This window comes from Gallinula chloropus (genome assembly GCF_964237585.1).
Source record: "Gallinula chloropus genome assembly, chromosome: 10".
Lineage (NCBI taxonomy): Eukaryota > Metazoa > Chordata > Aves > Gruiformes > Rallidae > Gallinula > Gallinula chloropus.
The window spans coordinates 17663067-17686812 of record NC_140095.1 but is presented as its reverse complement, the minus strand read 5'-3'; positions in this window follow the sequence as shown (position 1 = coordinate 17686812).

Below are 23746 nucleotides of genomic sequence, written 5' to 3'. Positions count from 1 at the left end.
CTTAGTGTGTTTGTTGCTTTTCCTGTCTTGGATTTACTGTAAAATAAAGTGCCCAAGCAGTCTTCCTATTTGGGCGTCACTGATTTCAAGGGGGGTTCTCTTCGGCCTTTTTCACAGCAAGTCCTGTAAGGGAGTCAGATGTAAGACAATTTCCAAAACCATAGTGAAGGGGAAAGAGTAAGATGAGTGAGTGCTGCCTGTTCTCAGGTGGTGTCCTGATGCTTTGTAGCCCATCCAAGATACAGGGAGGTGCCCAGTTCTTTCTGAAAACTCTTCTGAACATCATAGCCATCTACTTGCTATAGCCAGGAGAAATCAAGTCATCCCCTATTAGCATAAAAGCAGGGACTGTTGGGTTGTGGGGATTTTTTCATTTCAAATTTTGCTACAACTAACTGGTTTTTTTTTTTTTTCCTTACAGGGTGAGGAAATGTCATGGAGCACCTCTGTGACTGGAACAGATTTATTAGGAGTAGCTAAGATAGTTGCACTTTTTTAACACCGTGATTTGTGGTGCACAAAAATCCATGTGAGTCATGTGCCACTGTGTCATTCCATACAACTGTGTGGAATAGAGTAAATCACTGAATGCTGTGAAGTATTGCCATCTTTGGGGCAGTAGTTTGTCCCAGATTTGAAGATGGTACAACTAACTCCTTCCTTTTTAGAAACTGCATTCATGAAGGTACCTGATTTCAGCTCATCACAAAACTACAGGGCTTCTGAGCAATAAATGTCCATGGTATTTGTTCCTTACTCAGAATGGCTTGGGTGACAGTGGAAGTGATTGATTTTCCTAAAGTGCAGTAACATTATTTCTGCCCTGCAATTTTCTGCAGCCAGGCAACAGTTTTCAGAATTGTGGAAACTTCTCTCTGCCCAAAGAAATCCACATCAGTTTCTCCTATTTCTTCCTGCTCAAACATCTTTAAAAATAATATCCTTTTATTACAAAGTGAATTTCAAAGCACTTGGCTTAATCACAATTAGTGATTTTGTATTAGTACTTATGGGCCCAGAGCCAAATTCAAAAAAAAAAGAAGGAGGGGGGAGAGAATGAAATATATATGCTTTTTGTGATATCATCATAGGTAAACAAAGAGTGAAAACAAAGCACCAATATGAAGCTGCCAGTGCTAATTATTGGGTGGGATGTGAAGCATACAATGAACAAAGAAAGAGAAAAAGCATTCAGTGTTCTGATGGCTGCACTTCATAGGTGTCTTTAGGACACTCATCCCTGAAGTTCTGGCATTGTCAGCTTCCACAGGTTATTCAGTGCTAGCCAAGTTGTAAGGCTTGATCAACCTTTAGTCTTGAACTGAATATTGAATATGTTTTAACCCTAAATGAAACCTAAACCTTCATGGTGCAGTGCTAGAATATTTTTTAACCAGAAAGTCCTCTAAGCATGAAGAAAATCAACTTTCCAAGAATGGACACTTAAGGTATAATAAATGTGGAAGCTCACACTGCCATTTTTTCTCTCCTTGAAAGCATTAAAAGGGACTCTTCACCTGGTCATCCATTTTCTCAATACCTGTTGGAGAACACCACCGTTCAGCCTTCCACCCTTCTGTAAAATACAGTTCAAATTAATGCAAGTGCTCAACAATTAGTAGAAATGCAGAGAGAAACACATGCATATGAAGAGAAATTATCTTCTTTCTTTAGAAAGCGAGACATAAAGATAGTATTAAATGCATTTTGAGTTTTAGTGTGGAAAATAGTGCAACAATTCATGACAATGTATACTTACTCCATTTTAAACAAACATTTGTGCAAAAGCTATTTAAATGTGTGTAATAGTGTTAGATGTGATAAAGTACAGCATGCATGTTGCAAAAGGGATCTGATATCAGAAGTTCTCAAACATTTTCACTTGGGGAAATAGATTTTCTCATGGATAATTCTTGCTCTTGATTATAAAATACCTCATGTGTATCTAAAGTAATTTACTTGCATAGAATCCAAGTTCAAGCAGGAAACGTTTCATACTATTTTACATTGTCTGTTAATTAAAGCAGGGAGATATTAGGAGGGATCACTAAAACGTGATCTCTTAGAAACAACCTCAACCTCCAGAGGAACAGACATGGACATGCAAAACCATATAAGGCAGCAAAAGCCCGTAAGACACAGAGTAAAATGGATGAGGTGAGTTAATATAATGTGCAAATGATGCGCAGGCAAACCTTGTACTGAGTAAATGGTCTATTAAAATCCAGAGGTGGGTATGTGCAAACCAATATTTTTCCATCTTCATCCTGAGTCAAGTAAGTAACATTTAAGCCAGGTTTTAATTGGGCGTGCTGTAGACAGAAATGCCATAGAAGAAATTCAGATTTTGAGTAACTCATAAGAACTGGAATTTTCCAGTACTGCAATTTTGCTTGAAGGGGTCTTAGCTTTTATTGAATGGTCCCTGGATAGGAGTAAAGTAAAACATAGCCTTGGCAAGAAAATGGGATAACGTAAGAGAAAAAGACAATGGTGCAGGAGTCCATGGCAAAAAATCAAAGGCAAGAGTTGTTACACTCATCAGATTGAAAGCAGTGAGGAAAAAAGCAGTAGCAGCAGGACATATCTGTGAAAACAGACTCATTGTTTTTGTACCCTATTATACCCAGTAACTCATACTGGCAGTTTTATATCAAAGTTTTTGTCTTGACAACTCATTTGCCTACAGTGACATAAAAAATGAATATTGGCACATTCCTTATTTCTTGGCCTGTATCTGACATTAACTAATTAATTAACTAATAAAATATCACTAATTGCAGAGGCAGTGGTACAAGCCAAGGCTCTCAAATATTTATTTTGATAGCAGATAGCACTGCAAATCGCTGCCGAGTGCTAAGTATGGAAGGTAATCTGATGTGTTTTGCAGACAGAAATGCTTGCCTGACAGAGCATCACATTAATGAGGCAAACTACGACTTTTGCACAGTGGAGAGATCAAGACGTAAATATCAGGGTGTAACCCTGCAGAGGAAAATCCTCTAAAGACTTGTTGAAAGATGTGGTATCAAATGAATTGCTTACTTCTTACAGACTGCTTTGATATTTATTGGTTCAAATTGCTCCACTGACTCACTCTTGCATAAGCTTTCATGCCCCATTTTAATCTTGACATTTTGGGAAGCCAGACTGAGGCAGTGTAATGAGTAGGTTTACAAAGGATCAAAATGAAAAAGAAGCTGGGCTGTAATAATTACAGCCTGTGCAAAAAACACATTGAGAAAACAGAGTGGAAAAAGATCATATAGTAATGAATGGAAAAGTAATGCCAAGATAGTTAAAAAATAGAGCCCTCATTTTGGGAAATCAGGCAGTCCTGTACTGGGACTTCAAGGTACACAAATAGTTTTCCAGCATGTGTGTGTATAGGGATATTGTCTTCTCTACACCATCTCCTGAAGTCACACAGCTGACATACTGTGCTGAGAGGCAGCATCTGGGAAATAAAAGTCTCTATTCACTTGCTCCCTGAATTGAGGGGACATGGGAAAACAAGGGAAGACGGGAGACCTAAAACAGGCTGAAAGCAGCCTTACACTTCCAAAACACGTGATCCAGCACTAGAGCTTCGAATTCTCTCTTTCTCATTGGTACAACATGTAAAATATGATTTATTGTTCAATACCAAACATAATGAGTGATAACATGAGCAGCTGGTGAACTCTGTTCAATAGCAGTGGTGGAGTATGGAATAAAGGTATTTGTTAGCTACTTAGGGGGAAAACCTGTCTTACCACAGCTTGGGAAGGCTATGTTTCAGGGTAAAACAGGGCAGTGTGAGGTCAGTTGTACTTACATGATTCCAGTTGACCTCTAAGATACTGTATGTTGGCCTATCTCCACTCCTTGATAGATGGGCAATGGTGACAGGTGGGTGTGTGCTAGAACAAAGTGTATCCAGAGTCTTTAAGACTCTGGACCCAGTAGCATTCCTGTAGTAAACACTTTTAATAAGGGAAAATGCCAACATGTTTCAAATACTAGTAAACAAATTATTCAAAACAGACACTGAAGCCCACAAGGACGGTGATTCATTGCCTTGGGAATTCATGACAATTTTAATTTTCACCTGAACAATACCTGTAGCTGGTAGATTCACTGGAGCAGCCTGCAGCTCCCTCTCTGTCACTTCTCCATCTCATTGTCTGGACATGTATTTCAGAGTTGAAACAGTAAGAATGAAATCAGAACTAGCTGTGGTTAGGCCATTCATACAGAGAAAGACATGCACCTTTGCATTCAGAACAAATGTGCCTGCTTGGAACTGTTGGTGTACCTTGTTTTCTGTAGTGCTCACGAGATCTCGGCTTTCGTTAAGCACATCTCAAACTTAGCCTACTAGCCCTTGAGAACAGTCTTGCTAGATATATATGTATTGTCCCATATTGTCCTACATATGAGTGAGAATTCACAGAAAGGCCTGGAGAGTCTGAGACACTGGAAGAAAAAGGAAGACCTGTGTACAAAATCCCATGTGTATCTTTAGAATAGATGCACAAACCTATTTTAATCATCTGGGCTGTGGATAAAATTTCATTGTAGATGTGCAAGCTATAAACACAACACAGGTTAATAAATTGTTGGGGATTTTTTCAGGGAGTGACATTTGAAGTTGTTTTTCCTTATGTATTATTACTCTATGCAATTCCAGGAGGTAGTGTTGAAAGCTGGGTTAAAAGAATGCTGTTATGATGGTGTGACCTGATTTGTCCTACACATCTTGGTCTAGATAGAATTTTCACCTGCTTCATGAAATAGGCAAAATCGTGCTCTTAGCCTTGCTAGTGAAACCAGGGAGTCAATCAGATCCGCATAAACAGAGATAAACAGAGATACCTTGAAGCAGAATAAATGGAGTATGTCAGGTTGTCTATCATTTCTCATTATTTAGAGTGCAAAAGCTGTCAAAATCTCATAAAAATAAGAGCTAGAAATACAATGACCTTTTAAAGCTGACTTTTCAGTTTGAAGCTTGTCTTAAAAGCTTTTTTTAAAATAAATTATGTAGTGACCAACTTCCAAGACAAACAGCTCATGTACATGTTGTATCAAGAAAGCAAATACTTAAGTATTCATCATTGGAGTATTTGTCTCTGAGAACAAAGAGAAATTTGGAGTAGTCATCTGACCCTAGATATCCACAGCAAAGCAAAACCCAGGGAGATGTGGAAATAAATTTAGGTTTTAATGGTGCTTCTGTTCCATTCCACCTTTTAACAGAAAAAGAGTACCATGTTCACCCAACAGCTGCTTACTAGGAATAATTACTTATAACTTGTGTGGACAGGATGGAAAGGCACAAAACCACTGACCCATGTTGAATTTGGTTTCCTCTTTCTTTTGCTATACATAATTTTACATCAAGACTGAATGTATTATGAAATTGGGTCAAACTGGCACGAAAGCAGAAGAATACTAGAAGTGTCAGGACCAGATCTTGGCAGTTCATAAAGCAAAGTGGAGATGTGATTCACCAAGCACAGAGCCATAAATGGCCCATGAGTATTGATTCCCCCTTGAATTTTAGTGGTTCCTCCCTGGAAGTTCATTGAACATTAAATACCATTGATCTACATTTAATATAGATCAGTCTTGCTCTAGATCTAGCCTGGCCTTAATTTCTTTTCCCTCAAATACTCCCACCTCCCTGAAAACCTGTTATTAAACTGTTCTGATTTCTTTTTTAGATGAAGAACTCTGTCTCCACAGAAAACAAAAGAAGGTTCTGTCGCAAGACAAATTGAATCAAATTCTCCACGAGTTTTTCGGTTCAATTAAGCTTTGGGTAGTCCATATCATAGGTGCAAATCTCTCTGTGCATTATAGGACCACAGACAGGGATGTGGCAAAAGGTAAAACCGGGAATTATGTCTTTAAGGGCTCGTTGGAGACACTTGTAATCTCATTTTATTGGTGGTACCCTCCCCAACATAATGAACTTTGATGAAATAATGAAGTAGCTGTGGCGCCTGTGAAACTGAGCAGGCAGCTTTGCCAGTTAAAGACCTCCCATGAACACAATTGCCTGGGCAACAACTCTAGACTGCAGTGAAGGCAGAAACTCTGGCAAGTCACCTCTTCCCGTCTCTTAACTCCTTGCAATTCTGCTTTTCAAGCCTTGGAAAAAAAAAAAGAAGGAAAAAAAAGATTGTCCACTTAGGGCTGTGGTTGAGGGATATAGCTTAAAAAAAATAAATTTTGTGAGAATCCACTGTGTTGTTTAAAATGTCTCCAAGTTCAGCAGCCAGCAAAGTTACAGGAACCATAAGGCTGGCTCTGCCACTGAACAAGTTCACATGTCTAAGGAAATGAATACATGGAAGACTTTAAATAGCAGTATTTTTAATTCGGCAAGGTTTCCACCCCCTGCCAGACTTGGAGAGAGTGCAACAGATGGTAATAGGAATCTGTAAATTCGTCATTGTTGTTTTTAAGAAGTTGGATCCATGGAGCACAAACATTTAATAATGGATATAATTAAATTCTTTTCTAGTTAGTTTCACTCAAGAGCCAATTGGCACAATAATGTCATTTCATTTACATAAAATATATAGTTGTTCTGATTTGAGAACTGTGATTTTACAGATCTGGAACTATAGATGAAATAAAGATAAAAGAAATCAGTTAGGAACACCCTTCTGATAACCTGTCTCAGGTTTGGATTTTATTCAAACTCTAAACTTTATAATCAAACTCAGGTTCTAATCAGCTAAAAGCACAAGCATTTTCACTATGACTAATGACTTTGAGCACTCCAATTTCCAGGTGATTAAATGAAGATGTTTTCAGGTGACCCCAAACCAAATCTGAAAGTCAGGCTGCCCTATAGTGGTGGAAAACCCATGGGATCAACTAACTTCATGAGATTTCTGCTGTCTTGACGATGAACTGTTTGAGAACTGCTGACTGCATTTGCAGTGAAAATGAAGCTACCTTTGAAAACTTTACCTAAAGTTGATCCAGATGTTTAATCTGAAAATCATCTAGTTGGCCTATCTCTACGTAAGAACAGATTCTCATTTTGGTTGAAAGTGAAACTGGAGTACTTTAAAAAAAAAAGTCAATGAGACTGAGTAAGATTGCTGGAATTGTTTATTATTCGGAATTTTCATTATGAAACGGGCTTCATGCTTTAATAAACTGCTTCTCAGCAACCCTTGAGGTAGTAGCATCTGAAAGTAGACAAATATAAATTGGAGAAAAATCACAGACAGGTTTACTGGGAATGTTCAGAGCACCAATTCCCATTAGGGCTCCTTATACGATGCTTTTGCAAAAATGGATTGAGTGGAAGTCCTGGCTTACAACACCCTTTCTTCTCACTCCCTGCCTTAAGTCACTCATCCCTTTGCCCTGCTGCTTCCTCAGTTATGTCTCTCAAGTACCTGAAAATATGTGACTGAAATAAATACTAAATCATTTTGTTGTTTCTCCCTAAGGGAATTGCCTGTTCTTGTTCCATGACCAGGTTCAGAAATATCTGTGCTGGCACAAGTGAGGAAGGTGATACTACAGAATAGGAAAGAAGAATGGTACAAAAGAGGTAGCATAGGAGGTAACTCCAAAACTGTTATTGCTGCTGAACTCCACAGGGCCAAACTGCAGCCCCCCATGGTCCAAATGCCACCCCCTGCTCTGAAATGGAGGAATATTCACACTGCTGTCCAACACTTCTCCCCAACACCATTCAGCTCTGACCAGAAAAAAACAGGCTGTGGGTGGCTCAGGGTCTTCCCAAGGCCATGCAATCTTGTGTTTATCTATAAACGGTATAGTTGTTCCCCACAAGGGCTTGGAAGCATTTCAAAAGATCAAATCATCCTTCTCCCACTCAGTGGAAAAATCAGCTGTATGAATGTCCATGCAGCTATTTCTATCTACATACATACAGAATTGTGTGTAAGGATGGGGTTAGCCAGGGTCTGTGCCATTGCACAAAGGTACCAAGCAAACACAAGCTACTCAGGTCATCATGGGCCTGGGAGTAGTTATTACACTGATTTTGTGGTTACAGAGCCTGAGATTGTGCCCGTTCCATGATAGGTCTCCAATTGTTCATGAAAGCTTTCGGATGTTTGTGGCAATGGATTGGTGACATGGTTTCTCATTGTTTGCATGTCAGTGGGGTCCATTTCCTATTCTCATGGGGCAAATTAAGTTCTACCTATGTTCATCCAAGTTAAACAGTAAATGCAAGGTGAGCAACTATTGTGTAGGCTCTAACCCATCTCTGGTCAGTTGTCAATGAAGGAACAGTTCCCTGATGTCTTTTTTACCTGAAGAAACTAAAAGTACATGGTGCCCTTTTTAATCTGGAAACAAAAGAGAACAAAGGCAAACAAATGGAGGCCAAATTATCTAGCCTTGAGATCTGAGTTTTCTCCATATTGAACTTCTGGTACCTACTTAATGAGCCCATGTTGTTGCTCGCTAGTGAGTCAGAACAAAGAAAAGTGACTCATGCTGCCTTGTTATTGTTACATAATCTATACAAGTAATTTATTTTTATGGTTAATTACTGGATTAGTTAAGTATATTGGAAATGTAAAGACATGTGGCAGAAGGAGTTATAAGAGATTGAACCTGGTGTCTGTAAAAATCCAAAATCACTATACGTATATCCTGGTTTTGGCTGAGATAGAGTTAATTCTCTTTGTAGTAGCTGGTATAGTGTTGTGTTTTGAAATTAGTATGAGAAAACAATATAATCTGGAGGAAAATCTGCATAAAGTACAACTTCTTTCAGGGCTGGGCGTTTCTGTTAGCACTTCTGAGTGCAGATGGATTCCTTTCAGCCTCTGTAGACCTTTGCCCTTAGATTGGTCAGAGGATTTTTTTATAGTGACAAACCCCCTTTCTTCTACCTCTGAATAATTTCTGCTCTTACCTGCTGGGGGAATTTAGAGGCAATATGTGGTTCCTTCTCACATGAGTACACAGGGCTATTTTTACAACCCCCAAAATCACTGTCTGTATTAATCACCACAGAGCTGTGAGAATATGAACTATAAATCTTTCCAACCATACTCAACTGCTAGAGGTTAGTTAGTGTTATTTATTAAAAGGTAGCAACAACAATTATCCTGAAGTGACTGGATGCATCTAACTATGTAGTAGACATGGAAGTATGCATTTGAAGCTGCAAAAATCCATTGGTTATGAAGTGACCTAAATTGGAATTACATGCTGAGGCATCAGTGTAATATGAAATTACCCCTATGTTTTTGTTGTAATGACCAATTAAGGATCAGCACCTCAGAAACCTCAGGTGGCTGGTTTACATGAAATAAACATCGACCTTGAAAATCTGCCCTTTGTGAAAACCTAATGCTGATGTGTTCTGAAAGGGTCAGCCCGTCACCATGGTGTTGGCAGGGGTGAGTTGTGTTTGGCTGCTGAGTGCCGATACATCCTCCGTGCCAAAGACTAGTTGTGAGCAGGGAAGTTGCTAGGAGCCTGGGGTAAACACGAATGCTCCCTGCTTTCCATACAGCTCCACTTCAAAGTCATGCAGTGTACTCATGAAAGTACCCAACGCTCCTCTTCGCTCCCTTAACAACATGCCGTGCGTGGAGTAGGGAGTCATATTGTGTTCTTTTGGGTCTTTTTAAAACAAATTTTTATTTAACCTCTGCTTTGACCCAGCACATGAGTGTGTTGCCCAGATATGCTCCATTTCAGTTTATTTAACCAGAATGTTTGCTTACTCAGTGACCACTGGAGGGGAACTACTGTTCTTATTAATTCCACAATGGGTATTTGTTGCTTCTTGTTTTCTGACATTTTCTTTATGACCGTAATTGCAGAGTTCTTGTTTTCAGATAATAAATGCACGTGTCTATTTGCTCAGGTATTATGCAATTGATCTCCAGCTATTAATTAAAGATCTAGACTCAATGTCTCTGAACCTGCCTCCGGATATTTGTCCTTATTGTGTCATACCTTGGATGCACAAACAGGGAAACCACGTACAGCTCTGCATGTACGCTGCTCATTCCCTTTAATAAAGAAGTCTAAACTCAGGAGTTGCAAAGAAGGATTATACAGAGCAAAGAATATTTTTCTTATGGGATTTTTATTCTTCCTTCTTTCCCTGGGCTGCCAGCGTTTCTCTCAAGATGCTGACGCGCAAGCATAATGAGCTGTTTGCTCCACACTGCTCTCAAAAAGCCTTACAGACTAAAAGGAGTTTATTTTTCCTTTATTGCTGTTGCTGTTAATAGTGGGACAGACTATAGTTGGCACTGGGAGCAGGATGAAGATTTCATGGGTGGAAAGAGAAATCAGAGATTGCAAATTCGTTGCAGAGGGAAGACGGATCGGTTGCTCTCACTCCCAAGAGCCCATTTGGGCAAATATGTTATATGATCCTGTGAACAAATTGTTACTTTTCCAGACTGGACTGTTTTCTGTGTAAACACTTTAGTGTAGCAATGTACAAGAACAATATTCTCAATCCAAAACTCAACAAAAATATAGATACTCCAGAACATTTGGAACTTGTTAACAACCCCAGAAGGAAAAAAGGAGAGAGACACTGCAAAAAAAGCTCTTCACCTTCTAAATATCCTCATTTTTATATTTTCTAATGTTCCAGTAATCCTGCCAGAAAGCTCTGAAGCTTTTCAAAGCTCAGAGCAGCATGGGTCGCCACATGAAGCAAAGGTACATCTTAGAGAGGCAGAAATTGTTTTCTTAGTAGAAGTAATGACTTAGTAAGAAGTCATTACATTTGAAGAGCAGGCTTAATGAGCTTGGGAAGCTGGGATTCAGTTCCTACCCCTTTCGTACATTTCCTGTTCCCCCTGGGAAAATCACCTAGTCCCTTTGTGACTCAGTTTCCTTGCCGCCAAATAACAATAGCATTTTCTGACCTCACAGAGAGTGTGTTTGGGAAATAATTGAGTACCTAGAGGGATGGAGCTACAGAAATATATGTTTTTATCACCAGCAGATGCAACTGATGTATCTCACCACAGCCAAACAATTTTCAGCTGAAGTGTCTTCCACTGGAAAATGCTGACTCTGTGGAATCAAAATGTTTTGTAGAAAAGAAATAATTTTGTTGTGTTATATATGAAAATTAGCTACAGGCTTTGCTTTGAGATGCTTCAAGATTGTGTCCACGCAGTTAACTATGAATTAACTATGTTATTTATTAGTTATGGAAAAGCCAGAAGGAGAGCATTGATCTTATCAGAGCCAAGTCCTTCAACTTTTTAAACTTCATCTAGCTCAGTGGGCTTTCCTTGACATTTCTGTTACACTGGGAAAAGTAAAGCTTAACATTATTTCTTCCTGTCTCTTTGACAAAAGGACCATCACTAACCCACAAAACAGAACAAAGGTTTGGTCCTCATCCCTCTGAGTGGTCACAGCCACCCAAGATGTGGGAGTATTATCTGCACACAAACTAAAATCACCAACTTTGTTTCATGCCTGGGAGTGCCGTCAGTAACCCACAGTAAACACATGTAAAGATAAAAAATAAGAATTCCTGGCTTGATCACAAGCTGGAAACACTGGATGTTTTTTATTTTTTCCATTCCCTAGACAAATTAAATCTTGTGCTTGTAGAGCTCTCATAACTATCATCTCTTTCAGCATTTGGGTTACTAACTGAGACATGGGCATCTCTGCCCATTGCTGCTTAGGTTAGAACGGCCTGCTGAAACCTCACGTTCTGTGCACACAACTTGTGATACAGTATCATAACATTTTGGCAAATATTTCATCCTACAAAACAAAATGAAAAGCATGAGAACATTGGCATAATCTTTTGGCTTCATAGGCTTGGCTGCCGCGGGCTCAGCTTCTGAAGGTTTAAGAACTTTTATCCCAGTTCAGATAATATTGCCAAAACTCAGGTTGTCGTCTATAGAAAATAATTGCTTGTCCAAGTCTTTACAGTCTCTACACTGGTTTAATAACAAGTAATTAGTTGAATAAGTCAAATTAATGCCTTTGTACAGAACTGAGATTGGAGTAGGATTGTAGGTCAAGTTTAATTTTAAAATACATTAGAATTTCTATCACTCTGTACACACCCAGGGCAATGCTATTATGGGCTTTCCCATTAATACATATGATTCATTATTTGGACTCAGAGCCCAGGTCTAACAATGCATGTGTTTAAATCTCTAAAGCCTATCTAGAGCTGCAACATTCATTGCAAATGGGGGCTCCTTTTTTTTTATTTCTTTCTCCAATTAAGGTGCTAGAACCAGTGTTACCTGCGAAGGAGGGTGGAAAGGTTACTGCACGAAGTGCCTTGAAACCCAGTGCAGGAATATTGTGTTAGATGGTGGTACTTCATGGAGGGTTCACAAGCTGCTGAACAGCAACCCCCCCCCACCAGATACACACCTGACCAGGGCTGTTTTTCAGAAGTGGTGCTCTGGTTTCAGGATCTATCAAGCTTCATGCATTTTAATGGATGACTCTGTTGCTCCTTGCTTCAGGGCTCTGAAGAACTTTGCTTCAGCTCTTGGCTCACGCTATGACAGTGCACAAGCAGGGAGAGTCAGTTTGTGCAGCTTTCTCACTGAAAAGCAACATTTGCTTTTGAGATTAACGGACCGGGCTAGGAAAATTTCACAGCCCTCTAGACAAAATGTTGTCAAGCCATTAGAAGTACAAAAGGACGTGCAGCTGTTTTGCAAGCCAACTCATTTACTGAGTGTCATTAAAAACTCATATACCTCCCTGTTGTGATGTTCTCATTATTAAAAGATAGGCAATATCATAGTAATAGGAGGTGTGTGCTTTAAGTGTTATTTCCATTCTCTATCACTCTTCTTGGTGGTCAGAGCTATTTATTCTTGTCACGCACTGACAGATTTCCTCCAAAGCAGCTTTTATGTGAATGGTTAGATTAATTACTGGCTATCCTGAGCAACTGCCAGTTCTATTCTGATATAAAAATTAAGTTTTAAATTCTTTTTTATTTCATTGGCATTCTGCACTGAGTTGTAGTCAGGATCCCAGTGAGACAATTCCTTATGATGTCAGTTCTGAAGCTTGTGGAATAATCATCATCATCAAAATCCTAAGTATGGATATTAAAAATAAATAATAATGGTGATGTTGCTTGAATGTAAGAAGAATTGCTTTTATGACTTCAAGGTCGGTCTGAAACATAAATGTTATGCAAAATAATGTAAAGAAATAGTCTGAAAACCATCTGTAATTGACAGACAAAGTTTATCTATCTCAAATCCTGTGTTTGTATGATGCAAACAAAGGTAGTGAGACACAGCTTACAGGCCTAGATGATACAGGGACTTTCTGATGCAGAAAACACAACTAGACTTAAGAGGAGCTGTTGGACTCAGACTACAAAAAACACAACTGTCTTTTATGATTTAGGCCCCACAACTCCTTACAGCAGTGACATCCAGAGCTTGTTGACAGGTTTTGTGAGCAAACACGTTCATTGCTGATTTGAAGTTTGTTCCCTGCTAAGTTTAGAGAGTGTCCCTTGATTCTTATGCTGGACAAAGAGAAAAGCAGTCTAGGTAAGGTAAACTGACAGCAATCATCTTGGTGAGTTATTATTGTTTATGATTCATAATTTAAAAGCCAAATTTTCCAACAATTTATGGATGCAATTATGCACCTAATTTGCACAGTTATTTTAGACTTATGTATAATATTGGCTAACTGCGTGTTCAACTGGGTAATGCAGGGCTGGAACAGCACCAAATGTTCCCTCATATAGTTTCCCAGGGGATGATGCCACATTTAACATAATCTCTTCTTACTACACTGAACAGTAAGTCAACTCAGTAATAGTTTCACACAGGCACAAGCCACACTATTTTTTCAAGGAGAGAGCATCCATTTTTATCAATAGATGTGTTCTAGAAGAAATCCGACTTTGGAGCTTAGCAGCAATGTATACTGCTTAGACAAAAAATTAACAGCATGGAATGACTGAGATACTCCTTTTAAAGTGGAGACCACAGTATCAGCACAACTTCTGATTTTTCATTTGGATTTTCAAACTACCTCACTGTAATACACGAAATATATATATATACACACTACATTAGCTCAACAAGTGTTTACATAGCAAGGGCTTGGGCAAGTTGCTTTAAAGACCACAGCCTCTGAAATATGCAAAAGGCCACTGTATTGGACAGACCTGTAAATCCTTTCTTGTCATGCACAATGAGGTTAAAAAGTGTTGCAATTTCTGCTGTAATTCTGCCCAAAGCCAAGCCAGTAATGGGGCCAAATGTTTTTTATTAAAATATCCACAAAAATTAAGGTATTGAATCATTTTCAGGAAGCTGCTTCAGTAATTCAAGGTGAAATCAGCTGTTCAACTTTGTCCAGTGATACAGTGTGGAGTAGAAAGCAAAGGATTTTAGGGGAAGGGGCTCTCTATTGCTATAAAAGCCTGAAGCAATTGACCTAATGGCAACAACAGAAAAGAAATAAAGAGAAAAGAGTAATTATAACACTGTAATGACTCATCTTGGTGGTTAGACAAAGTACTTTACACAGCTCAGCTGAACTGAATACTTCATAGAAGAGACTCAGCTGAAGACTATTCATACGAAACTGCATTACACTGATTTATGGAGAGAACCATATGACTGTAAATCATTGACAAAGTTCTTGTCTAGCTACATCATGGTAACAGAATGATCACATCACATAGTAAGATATAAATGACTCATTTAATTTCATGGTAAGAGAAATCCTGGAAGATACTGAAGCTTTAGGAACTTGAGCCATTCATGTGCATTCACTTTGGCTTCATGGCCTTTAAAACCTCTTTGAAGTGAGGTTATTTATAAAGAAAAAATCAAACAAATTAAGTTAAATTTACAAGGTAATACACAATGGACATACAAATATCTGACCTGACTGAATGTTTGACAAATATAATTCAAACAACAAATGAACAGCATGGAACAAAAGAACATCACAACGATTATGGAGCTTAAAAATAAGACTACTTTTTCCAAGCTTGTCTGCCTTCAAAGATATTTAAAACCTGATTCTCCTCCAACATATATTAGTGTCAATCAAAAATAACTCTGCTCAGGTCAATGGATTTACACAATTGCAAAATTAGTATAAGTAAGAGGACAATCAGAGCTTTTGTATACTACAAAAATCTCTCTTAATAGGAACAGCAATAGAGAAGAAGGAGGTAGGTCCCTTTCCATGACAGACTGGGTGGATAAACAAGAAAAACCTGCTGAGCCCGTAAGTGAGGATTTGTAGGAGGAGCTGTAGCATTAATTTAGCCATTAATTCACTCCTTTAAAATTTCCCCTTTCCTGTCTTTTACTTCATCTGACATGTTTAGCAGCAGTTGGGCTATGGCTTTAGCATTAGACTAAAGGCATGGTCTCCATCAGACAGGATCCATAAAGAGGTATACACATTTAAAATTATGTTCTTGAGTGTGAGCAGTCACTTTTGGGTTGTTGCTTGTGAAGGTGTGACAAAGGGTACAACATAGTGCCTCCTACTTTTGGGCCCAGTCCATGAGCTTGCCAAATTGTAGGCTGAATTCTGCAGAGTGCAGCTACTGCTCTACCGCCAGAGACATTGCATGGCTGCTGTATCTGTGTGATGGTTCCAGGGAAAGGTGCCCTCAGGAGACACATTCTTAGCTGCAGATTCATGTAACAGGATCACCCCCACTTCACAGACACTGCACATTCAAGCACATTTATGCCATAGGACACCTCTGTCCTATGACCAAACAAAGGTATCATCAGGATTTCACCAACCTGTAGTGGCTGTTCAAACAAGCTGTTTCTCTCATACCACCTTCTCCAGTTTTGATAGGCAATGTGAGTTGGGTCACTATGTGGAAAAAAATGGTCAAAAGGGAAGGAGAAGACATAATACAGAAAACCTCTGTTGTGTGACTCCAGACTGTAGATGTGTCTCTAGATGTGGAGACTTGTTCAACTCTTGTAGCAGGTCAGATTCCCAGATCACAGAAGCCACTAAAAACTGCCACTAACTGTGTCTTTGTTGGAAGACCTGAAAGAATCAAAGACAAAAATAAGTGGAAATGTGTGTGAATAAGCTCATGCTTCTTGCAGACAGACTTTCCCTGGGTACAGAGGGCCAATGTTTGGAGAAAGAAGGTGAGTTGAGAAATGCTTCACTGACTCTAAACTACCAACTTTCCTATAGAAAAGAGATTGCACTTACATCAATAAATATTTAAACCTTGTCAGTTAGAGAGGAAAATCTACTTATTCAGGACAAAACTTTTGTTAATATAACTACCTCAAAACCTTTGGGACTTTGCCAGCAGATTAAGCCACAAATAATTTACCCAGAGAATATGAAGTCAGCAAGCTTTAGAACTGTGGGAACTGCAACCATTGAATAAATAATTTGTGAATATCATTTAACTAAGGACAATTGTAAGATCGGAAAGTTATAGAAAGATCAGTATGTTACAGATAAACACAGATCAGGCATTCAGCTGATAGCAGTAGCATGACTTCCCTGAAGTCCATGTGCCTCAGTCACTGTGAGCCACTGAAGCAGAGCAGGTACTTGGGGTGTTTATTCTCCCTTTTGGGCTCACGCTGCAAGACCTGTAGCATTAACTGCTATAGACTTATACCGTGGAGCAGAACAATTCTTTCTGATGTGAAAGCTACTTTCCAGCTAATGGGAAAACCAAAAGTTTTCTGATAGGACATAAGGGACCATGTAGGCATAATACATACAATAGCTGATAGTCCATATGTGTTCTGACAGAGTATCTTTGCTAGCCCAGGACTGCCCTGGAGACACATTTCTTCAGAGCTTCTTCTCTTAGTAGCTCTGAAGAGCCTTTGCGTGCTACCTCATACTTCGTACTGGTTTTACATCTGGCTTTAGGGAAAGGCTAGAGTTGCAGAAGAGATAACCACCCACCTGGGGGATGGCACTGCCATTGCTCTCAGCAAGGCTTCCTCTTTCCTCGCCCCCATGCACTTGTCTGATCATGAACTGACGCAGCGTGAGTGCAAGCAGATCAAGTCATGTTGAGATTTTCGGTAACCACCAACACTAAAACATTTCTGAGCTTTTGCCTAACAATAATAGGCTGTTGTTTTTCCTCTTCCCCTCCAAGAGGAAATAAAAAAATAAAATACAAAACTCTGCATTTTTGACATGCTCATTCAAATTTCATTCCCTTCAATGCACTCCCAAACCATCTGTCTTAGTTTGGACATCTCTTACCTTCTCTTCTGGTCTTGCTGACAAACAGCAAGAGGTAAATTTGGAAACATCACCTCAGCTGTAACATGGTTTCTCATTTCATTTCTCAGCCTCCTGGGGCTTTAGAAGGGAATCCCACCTCCAGACAGCTCATAAAGTCATTTGTGACACAGGATGTCCCAGTTACTCTACAGGAATGTTGAAAGCATTTTATTTTCTCCCCTTTGATTTTTATTGGTTGAGCTCCCGGTCTTTTGTGAGTAATTATACCATTTGCTTTATGTCTTGCTTTTATAATGACTAATACAAAAATATATGTACAAGCAAATGGAAGCATATTACTGGGTGATTAACAATGAACAATTAGGATTAATTAAGGCAATTATTTTAATAAATAAGAATTAGCAAAATATATCCATAAACAAAGCTATGGCACATATTAAGCATGGCTGATGCAGGCTAAAGAAAGAGAATTGTGACAACTGGGACCAAAGGCAAGGAGGAGACAGAGATTATTAAAGAGAAATACATAAAAAATAGTAATTAGGCATAGGACAGAATGGGTATATCCAGAGTGCTATGTCACTTGCAAGGAAATCTCATTTAATCTATTACCGCTAGAAATGGGATTCAGACACAGTCATCCGTGTCTAACCATGTCCTTAAACCTCCATTTCTTTCACAGTGATATAAAGAAGTCAGAGGCATAAAACTGTCCTAAGAAAAAAACAGGAAAAATAATTCTTCTCCATCATTTTTAGTAACTCAGTTTTGAAAGTCGGTCGTAGCATCAAGACGAGATCTGTTAGCGAGATTCAAAGCTAGAAATGTAATTTTCAGTCATCTGCCCAAGATTTGCACCAACATTACAGAAATCAGAAGGCAACACAGCACTTCTTTTAAGGTTGCTTCACCTATTTCTGGCATTCTTTAATATACATATTTAATTTATTTATGATGAGCTAAAACAACTTCTCTTGTGTTGTTTTATAGTCCCTCAGGTTTCCCCAGCTTCCCTATCACTACTGGAAAAGTCAATGTATGGGATTGCCACACTGAAGGGTGATTTTGCTCCTGTGGCACCACAAGAGAGAGTTTTCCACGGACTAATCAGTCCAATTAAATGGATATGGTCTATTTACTGAGCATTTATTATCCTTTGGCACAATCAGATCAACAGAAAAATGCCAATAAACCTGTAAAGTCAAAGAAGCAAACCTCAAGATTTGATATGCTTAGACCAGTGCCAATAGCTTTTCTTTCTACAACAAAATGTTTCAGTAGACTGGGATGCTCAAATTAGAATCAAACTTCAGAAAATTGTGGCTAGAAGGTTTCTGAGAAGAGTAGTAAGAAAGTATAAAGAAACATTGTGAGGGTTGCTGCAATGAAAGAGAAGTTTGGGGAAGACATGGCAGTAGCAAGAATATGGCCTGTCCAGTCACTTGATATTATTCAGTTAATAGTGTTTACTCTGGGGTAAAATACAGTTAGTTCTTTTTTTGATTAGATACATCAGGAGCATAAAGCTGTCAGTCCCATAGTCACACTCCCCTCCTGCAGGAGAGTCCAGCTGCTGACTCAGCACTTGTTTGCTGTTGGGAAGTACTTCAAGTCTCAACCAAGCCTTGTAAAACAACCTTGCTCCAGTAAATCATATAGCCTTTTTGTAGATGTTGAAGGTCAATAGAATGACAGGAGTACACAGACAGTTAAGAAACCAAAGCCCCCAGCAGAGACTTTCTCAGTCTGTGTATTGTTCTACTTGAGTTCTTTGTCTGCTCTTTTGGCCGTGATTAAGCAACAAGTTTAAGCACTGGTTCAGGACTCCCCTGAACTGGCACCTAAATTTTTTGTTAGCCAGCTGAGTTTTTGGTTATTATCAAGATCTTCTCCAGTCTGTAATCAAGAGTGTGTCAAGAAGGGTAAAGGACTGAGCAAGACAGAGACCAGAATCATGCATCCCATAGTCCCATGCCTCTAGATATTTTACTAACTGGAAAACTACATGCTTTGAAGGGTAAAGTAATTAATTACATTAGAGATTAAAAGAAAAGCTGTAGAAAAGAGTCTGCTTCAATTCATTCTCAGGGAACAAAAAAGCACAAATCCTTATTTTTTTTTAAGCACAGAACATCAAATCGATATTTATCTCCCTCTCGGGAGAGATGGAATTGAAAGCATTTTAATTCATAAATATCTGGCTTGCTTCTCTTCAGAAGCTTCCTGAGAATCCAGAGAGGAAGGGGAGCTCTCATTTTGTAACTACTTTGGCAAGTCCAGGTAGCACAGCTCACTTACAGCCTTCGATATTCACGTGGACAAACGCGCATGCAGTGTTGACAGGCTCTTTTCCTTGCTGCTGCTGGAACACAGCCCTTCCAGTCTGTTTTTGAGCATGTTACGACCATTTGATTGAGCCATCATTTTATCATACGCCACTGGCTTTTGTAACCAGGCTCTTGCCTCACTTTCATGCTGCTAATAAATTGCGGCGTTACTCTCTGTCGCGTGCAGTTTGGGAGGGAAGAGAAAGTTTAAGGGCAAGAAGGAGATCCTGAGGTTTGCTGTTTGGAGTCAGGTCTGTGTTATATTTCACTGTGTAAGCAAACATATGGACAGTTTTCTGTTAAGATTTTTCAAGCAGAGCACTTCAACAGGCAATTTCCTGTACTAAGTAGTGTTATAATTAGGATTGCCACTGGAATGAAACACTGTGTGCCCATATTATTGTATTACACCATGTTAGCATTTAATTGTTACATCTGAGAGACTTACACACACCCACATTTTGAGTGGTTAACTTCTCATACACTGCTTTTTACATCATGGCTTTGAATTCTCTTTATTATTCCTCAATAAATATGTTTATATCCACATGGGTATCGCTATTAAACCACTATGTGGTTGTTATCTGTACAAAGGCATAGACACATACACTAGCATCTTGTCTAAGTGAAGCAGAAAATGTTTGGATTCGGTGATGAAGGAACAACTATGAATCTCTCAATTCCATCTGTGCCAACCCAGAAACCCTCCTGAGTCTTGTTCATAAATGTGAATCAGCTGAAGCTGTCCAAAGAGCCACACCAGGTTTAAGGGACCAAACTTTCTGTTTCTGCCACAATGAAAGGAAGCTTTTGACATCAGTGGCAGAATTCTTGGGTGCTGTATTATTCATTCTTTACATGATTGGTCTTTAGGCTTGTAGTGTAACAAGGGGACGCTGGAAAGAATAAAAGTAATAATAGGCTGCAAGCTACAGGAATGACATGTGTCTTAGGAGCTGTTTGTCTGCGTATCATTTCTGGTTATAGGCAAGAGCCACTCAAGTTCATTAAGAGCGAACGGAAGTCCTTCAGCCCCAGATTCCTGTCATTTCATTTGAAGAGGAGGCCTCTGGCGTGTAACCAGATATCTTCCGGGTTTTAAGGCTCGCTGATCTTTGCCTTTAGAATTCTGGACAGTATTAATTTACATAGGCCTGAAAACAAGCGTGGCGCTATCCGTCTTCTTGAGTTACATGCAAGGAACACCAATAAACTTCCTGATGTAACTAATAAAGGAAATTGGGAAGGAAGGAACAGTCTATCAGTTATCAATAGGATAAAAGTTGCGGGAATCAGGCAAATTAAAGTTTGCAAATCAAGTAGTTAAACACTAAAGTATTGAGATTCAAAAGGAAACTCTGAGCTCCTTCTCTTTTTGACATACTGAGCATAAATCCATTCACGAACTGGTATTGGTAGAGAGAAAGGACAGAGACAGGGAGAGTAATGGCAAGCGAAAGCACATTTTGGAAAGAGAAAAGGTTGGTTTTTCCCTAAGTAGGAGAGATGGAGATCTACCACTTTTCCTAAGACGTGGAAATAAAGCCCAGCTCTTTTTGTGAGCCACACTTTTTGGTCCCTTTGTTTGCATCATTGTTTTAGTGCAAGCTGACTCCACTCTTTTGCTCTGATTGGCATATAAATGAAAATTCAAAACTAGTTGCATGTAGCTTTTATTAATTTCAGTGAAAACAATACTTCCATATTTCAGTGCTGAATCTGATTCAGGGAATCTAAGAAACTGGGACATCATGTAAGAATACAGAGTCATGCTCATTTGGGGATTTTTTTTGACCAATTGCTTATCACCACTCTCCACGTAATGTTTCTTTTACCAGTGGCAAAATCTGCTCCATTTCCAAAGATAACATACCTCATCTCAAGCACATTAATACATTTCTGCCTTGAGTCTAAGTTTTCCTCCAAAATTTTCATTATTCTTTCTGCAACATGTTTCTGCTTGTTTCCTAATCGGGGAAAATGGTAATAGTAATAATTATGTCAATAATAATAATAATAATAATAATAATAATAATAATAATAATAATAATAATAATAATAATAATAATAATAATAATAATAATAATAATAATAATAATAATATCCTCATGGGTTAATGTGTTATCTTTTCATATTCAGATTTCACATCAATCCATAATAAAAAGATAAAAAGAAGAGATCCAGGAGAGCAAAAGCAAAAGCACGTGTTCTGCCTGAAAAACAGTCCCACAGCATGCTTCCATGAAATCATAGGTCAGAAAAAAACAGGAACAAAAACCCTAAAAATGTGACACACCCTTACTCAAGCCTTCTTTAAGTGCATGCCTAGGACTGAGCACACTATTAAGTCCTTTTTAGGCAGATGAGATGAGCAGAAGGATTGCCTTTGATGATGAGCTACTTACTATTTGTTCTTTTCAACAGTAGGAGTCAGAATTGGGAAAGTTGTTTATTATTCAACCATCTCTTCCAAAGCAAAGAAAACACTGTTTATAAAAAACTTCAAAAGCCTCTGTCAGAGATATCGAGCCTATACACTATAGGCCTTTGCCAAGTCAAATTAGGTTATTTTACTTGATATTAAGTTTGACAAGCAAAGAGCCCGTGAAAACCAGAATCCCAACTGGGCGTGCCTCCCACAACTCACTCAGTTTTTTAGTGCTAAAATTCCTACAGTAGCCCTATTCTCCACTCTCAGCTTATATTTCCGTCTATATTTATCTTGTCTGGAATTTTACCTCATTGTGTCCTAGACATCTTCTAATATTCAGATTCTTCAAGAATGCGAACACCACCAGTAGACTTTGTTTTGGCTAGCAAACCGGTCTTACCACATGTGGATGTCTCTGTGGGCTTTGGTTTCTATTTACCTCAACAGATTATAAATTCTATTATCATGCTAATTTGCAGGTCCACTGAATCTATCAGACTTGTGGGCTCCTCAGTCCTATAAATACATGCTTCTGCTACATCGTTTCCTGGCAGGAACAATTACAAGCCCATTTGTGTATTAACAGCTGTAGGTAATTAAGAAAATTATTAATAACACATTGCATTTTTAAAAGCCGGACAATCTCTTTGAGGACAGAGTAAGCATGAGAGATTTCACTCCATGCTGCCTACCCAGGAGGAGCTTCCACTAACTTGCTTTGATTGCCTATTGAAAGCAGAGTCAGGCCTGTGAGATCTGCAATGGTCCAAATTTCAGTGAAGTATTCAAGCAGAAATCCTACTAGCACTTTACTGAATAAACATACTTTAATTACAGAATGACACTTCCCTGAATTCTTAGTGGTTTGCACATAACCTTTGCAAAATATTCAATATATAAAACAGGTACCCACAAAGGATAATAATTTAAACATTGTCTAGTTCGCTTTTACTTTGTGGTTTTTAAAAGGAATATTTTTACAAATGGTTGCCTTCATCTTGGACATAATAACCCATAAATATACATGAAAATGTTTGTACTTCTCTTTCTTCTATGATACTCAGTCCCATCTCTTACCAACACTATGTGTGTAGCCTGGTTAAAATAAAGATCTAATTTATTCTGACTTTGGTTTCTACTTAGCATAGGCTCAGCAAGGACCAGCCCTCCTGGAACAATTCTCTATTATCCTGCCTCCTGACACCAGCACTTCCTGACACCAACATCTTGTAGCACATCAAAATCATTTGATCAATTGTTGGGAAGGAACTACCAGTCCAAAACTCTGGTCAGCAAAGAACTTAATGTCAATCAAAAGCAACATAGAGGGAGTAAGATGGGATAATTCCTACGGTATTCTTTAAATTTGCATCAGCCTTGCCTTAGTACTGGGTTTTGAAGGACTACTTCAATGACTTTACAAGTTCTTGCAAGTCCTGTACCTGCCATCCTCATAGCTAGTAAGGCCCACTCCTCACCATTACCAGCAGGCAAAGTCAGGAGGATTATTAGTATTATTGAAGTATTATCATTATTATTATTTTTATCTGAACGTTGACCTCAATGTTTTCAGAAGTCAGCCACTGCTATGTATTCACCCCCATCATCTCAGGAGCTCACTGAACTGATGTCTCCCTCTCTGTACGGTTTAACACTTTATTCCAGTGTTTGTACCTCCGATTTGGGTGGCAAACAAGGCTGAAGCAGCACTTTAAATATAGTGTTCAACAGACTGAAATATGAATCTGCGTTAAATGCTTCAGAATCA